Here is a 5,240-nt window from a genome sequence, read left to right on the forward strand (position 1 = left end):
TTGCATGGTAAACGTCGACTTTCCTGACGTCACTACAACAGTAACGGATCTCCACGAACTCGGGATCAGTTGGGGATGCTCTCATGAATAAAAAAAATAGACTGGAAAAGGGGAAAGGAATCAATCAGACAAAAATAGAATATTAAAGGAAGATTTGTACGATTTTGGTAGAGACGAAAACACGGGAAGCAGAATGCTTTAAGTAATAGATACATTATGAATAAAAGAAATGGAAAAAATAAATAAGATAGATTTCATTTCAAATATCTTCCCTACATTCAACCATGTACCGTACTGTTGTAGGGCTTGGTTTCACGCTTCATTTGAACGCAGAAGTTTTGGTTCGTATCCGATTTGGGTATATAATATTTTTTTCTCTCTTCATTTCTTCAGTTTGTTGCTTTCCAGCATGATGTCGTCACATAAAAAATAGTTCTACACCTTCGAAATACCAAAATGCAGGTCAGCTATTCAGATGTACAAAGCCAATTTATTAATTACTTTTTTTCCAAAGTGCGTTTCTCTTCGGTATCACTTGCATTTTCAGAAATGAAGTGTTTAGTGGAAGTTCAGATTCTAAAAGTGAAAACAGAAACCATGAAAAGGTATATACTGTTGGTACAACTTTTTGATAGAATATAGCAGCACCCCCCCCCTACCCCTGTCTTTCTCTCTCTGTCTGTCTGTCTGTCTGTCTGTCTGTCTGTCTGTCTGTCTGTCTGTCTGTCTGTCTGTCTGTCTGTCTGTCTGTCTGTCTCTCTCTCTCTCTCTCTCTCTCTCTCTCTCTCTCTCTCTCTCTCTCTCTCTCTCTCTCCACAAAAGAATCGTCCACCTGAAGTGAAGGCTGACTGTTTATGCTGGTAGGACATTTTAAACGAATGAGACAAGGAATGCAATGAAGGGTGACCTACTTGTCTTGCAAGTACCATAAACCGCTTACTAAAATAAAACAAAATTCATACATAAAGCAAATAAATTATGAATCATGACGGATCAAATCTCGCATGAATATATAATATTTAATTCCTCTTGCCGCTACTAACGTAGAGAGAAACGTCTCAGCAATGGAAGGGCAAAGTCTGCTATTTCTCATTGCAAAGGAAATCTTTCATCTCCTTTATTTTTCTTTTGTTTAAAATGTCGGGCCAACATAAACAGTCTTCCTTCAATTTGGGTAGAACACACGTTTTCTTGTTCCTGGAAAAACAAAGCAGGCCAGGGTTTCCTGAAAGATGTATCTTTTCTCTCTCTCTCTCTCTCTCTCTCTCTCTCTCTCTCTCTCTCTCTCTCTCTTTTTTCTTTCTCTCTCTCTGTCTCTCTCTCTGTCTCTCTCTCTCTCTCTCTCTCTCTCTCTCTTCTTTCTTTCTCTCTCTCTGTCTCTCTCTCTCTTCTCTCTTTCTCTCTCTCTGTCTTTCTCTCTCTCTCTCTATCTCTCTCTAAATGTATCTTTCTCTTTCTGTCTCACTCAATGTATTTTTCTTTCTCTCTCCCCCCCCCCTCTCTCTCTCTCTCTAAAAGTATCTCTTTTTTCTCTCTCTCCCCTCCCTCTCTCTCTCTCTCTCTCTCTCTCTCTTTCTTTCTCTCTCTCTCTCTCTCTCTCTCTCTCTCTCTCTCTCTCTCTCTCTCTCTCTCTTTCTCGCACAAGGGTTTCTTTATTTCCTTTTAAAAAATCAAGTACTGATTAGATAGGGAGTGATAGCTGTTGGCGGTTTGGGGCTCAGAAATAACGCTTATTGTATTGCAGAAATGAAGAAAACAGGGAAGCGAGAGTAAAACAGATAGAGAATGAGAGAGACAGTATCATAGAAATAAAATAACAATATTAATAGAAAAAAATTAATTATTAATAATGACAACAAGCATGATAATGATAATACTGCAGATGTGATACTTTTACCACTACTACTACTGTTACTATTACTACTACAACAACAACAACAACGACTACTACTACTACCACTACCACTACCACTACCACTACCACTACTATCACTACCACTACTGCTGCTGCTACTACTACTACTACTACTACTACTATTACTGCTACTACTACTACCACTACCACTACCGCTACTACCACTACTACTACTACTACTACTACTACTACTACTACTACTACTACTACTACTACTTAACTGCTGCTACTACCACTATTACTGTTAATTATGATGACGATGCAATGTAGTTTCACAAAAAGAGATAACATAATAACTATAGTAATAGAACATATTATTCAAAATTGACAAAACGAATGAGAGAGACGGAGAGAGCTAGTTAGAATGGTACATATACAGAGAGAGAGAGAGAGAGAGAGAGAGAGAGAGAGAGAGAGAGAGAGAAAGAGAGAGAGAGGGGGGATGGGGGGAGAGATAGATCTAGAGAGAGAGAGGGGTAGAGATAGATAGATAGATAGATAGATAGATAGATAGATAAATAGATAGATAGATAGATAGATAGATAGATAGATAGATAGATAGATAGATAGATAGATAGATAGATAGATAGATAGATAGAGATCGATAGATAAATAGATAGAGATAGATAGATAGATAGATAGATAGATAGATAGATAGATAGATAGATAGAGAGAGAGAGAGAGAGAGAGAGAGGGAGAGAGAGAGAGAGAGAAAGAGAGAGAGAGAGAGAAGTAGAGGGGGTGGGGGATGGAAGGGAAACAGTGTACTGTGCTGCAATACGTGCCCCAGGGCGCTGAGGAAAAGGTGGCCATGGGTAAACCTGAGTTATAGAGAGATGGGTACAGAGGGGGGAAAATGGTTAGAATAAAAAATAAACAACATACCTTGCAATACAGGTTAAATACTCTGTAATTTTTTAAAAAGCCAGTAAGTAATAGCCTACAACGGATTACATATGTATTAACTTGGGTTTTTTTTGGGGGGGGGTTTGGGGGGTGGGGTGGAGGGTGGGGTTGCTTTGTTGGGTTTTTTTTATGTAAAGGAGCTCGGAGGGAAGAAAACGTAAAGGCGAAAGACAGTTACTTTGGAGTGAAATAGACCAACATCAGTAGCTTGCTATATCGTTTTTATAAAGTCGGTCAGTCAGTCAGCCAGTCAGTCAGTCAAGCAGGGGAACATTTAAAAAAGAGACAACAAGACATCTAATACACTGACGACTTCACGGCTAATCGACTCTTTGGACAGACGTGAATCCGCCGGAAATGAAACCAAAGGCGTGATGCACCAACTGTGAATGAACTGGACTGGGCTGGGTGGAACAAGTATAGTCCATTCGTCCATCCATCACAAACGCTCGTCGCCAGCTGCTACAGCTGCTGGTGTGAACGAGAAAAAAGGAGAGAGAGAGAGAAAGAGAGAGAGAGAGAGAGAGAGAGAGAGAGTGAGAGAGAGAGAGAGAGAAAGATAGATAGATAGATAGATAGATAGATAGATAGAAAGATAGATAGACAGATAGATAGATAGATAGATAGATAGATAGATAGATAGATAGAGAGAGAGAGAGAGAGAGAGAAAGAGAGGGACAGACAGACAGACAGAAAGAGAGAGAGAGAGAGAGAAAGAAAGAGAGAGAAAGAGAAAGTGAGTGAGAGAGAGAAAGCGGAGGCGTGGTGAGGGAGGGAGAGAGAAAGTACTGTAATGTCTGTCCCTGGGCGCTAAGGAAAGATGAGTATCATTGAATTTGAGTTATAGAGAAATGGGTACAGAGGGATACAAATCAAACAGTATGACTGAAATTAGACAAAATGCAGTGCATAGTGGAATATAGGTCTGATACACTGTAAATCTTTTTTAAGCCAGTAAGCAATAGCCTGTAATAGATTGAGTAATTAATTATGAACTATATTTTTTATAAATGAGGGCAGAGGGAAGAAAACAGTAGTTTTAGTAGTGAAATAGACCAACATAAGCTAGCTGTATCGTTTTTATAAAGTCGGCCACTCAGTCAGTCAGTCAGTCAAGCAGGAGAAGAAAAGAAAAGAGACGACAAGAAATCTGACACACTGACGACTTCACGGCTTATCGACTCTTTGGACAGACGTGAATCCGCCGGAAACGAAACCAAAGGCGTGGTGCACTCACTGTGTCTGAACTGTGCTGGGCTGTGCGGAACAAGTATAGTCCATCCGTCCATCCATCCTTCCACCCACCCATCCACCGACCACAAACGCCCGTCGCCAGCTGTGCTGCTAGTGTGGAAGGAACGCCGACAATTATAGGACATTCAGAGACATTGCTCAACCACGCAATGCGGCCCTGTCAGCCAATCTTGGCTCACAGCACACGATTTTGGACTATCGGATTATTATTACTATGAACATTTGACTGAAATGTGGTTAGTTCGTATTGAGGCGGAAAAACGCGTCCTAATCCTTGCTTTTTAAAATTGTTTTTCTTCTACTAAAAAAACTCAACAAACAAAAAATTTTTTTTTAAAGAATTGTTTAGGGATAATAAAATTCTTACCGCATGACTAACTGGAGCTTGCGAGAGTAAAGAGATTAACTTGGCTGAGGGAATTCACACAGTTTTTTTCCCGGAACGAGATGTGTTAGCGTTCATTGTGTTGTGTAAAAAAAGATGTTGGGTTCTCGTGGTACCAATTATAACCTTTGGAGACGCTGTGTACATCTGGGAGTGACATTACAATTTCTCTGAAGGACGATGTCTACAAAATGTAAGTACTAAAACAATACCATTATTCTTATTACTTATAAATGTTCAGTTCATATATTTTTACAACACACCTTTTGGTAAATTTAACAGCTAAAAAGGTTGAACACAGCTTAATTAAGAATAGTTTTCTTCTGTTTTTGTAAGACATTAAAACAATAAATACAACAACTGATTTGCATTTCAAAATCATATTAAATATCTTCCAAAATGGTCCTTTTTTAACTAGGTAAAGTAGAAATTATATTGATGCTTGAGACAAAGTGTAAGGATAATGCAGATGAATATTAAAAGCACGGATAAAAAATGATAAATATGGGAGTGAATGGGTATGTGTTTATGTGAGTGTATATTATGTGTGTGTTTTTTGTAGATATGTGTGTGCCTGTGTATGTCAGTGGGTGTGTGTGTGTCTGTGTATGTTTGTGTATGTGTGTTTGTGAGCTTGCGTGTGTGTGTCTGTGTGTATGTTTGCGCAAGAGAAATAAAATATCAGTGCTCAACCACATGTGCACGTGTGCATGTATGTATGTGTGTGTGTGTGTGTGTGTGTGTGTGTGTGTGTGTGTGTGTGTGTGTGTATACGCGCAC

At 39.2% G+C, this 5,240-nt stretch overlaps 1 long non-coding RNA gene across 1 annotated transcript in view; it reads left to right on the forward strand.

Annotated features, from left to right (window-relative positions):
• Positions 1 to 3,587: 3,587 nt before the first annotated feature.
• The window catches only part of LOC118477844, an 84,642-nt gene continuing 82,989 nt past the window's right edge, over positions 3,588 to 5,240 (forward strand). Inside the window, exon 1 of the long non-coding RNA XR_004858647.1 lies at positions 3,588 to 4,653. This is a non-coding gene — a long non-coding RNA (uncharacterized LOC118477844). The remainder of the gene's footprint in view (positions 4,654 to 5,240) is intronic.

The sequence above is a fragment of the Aplysia californica genome, unplaced genomic scaffold, assembly GCF_000002075.1.
Source record: "Aplysia californica isolate F4 #8 unplaced genomic scaffold, AplCal3.0 scaffold00011, whole genome shotgun sequence".
NCBI classification, from domain to species: Eukaryota; Metazoa; Mollusca; class Gastropoda; order Aplysiida; family Aplysiidae; genus Aplysia; species Aplysia californica.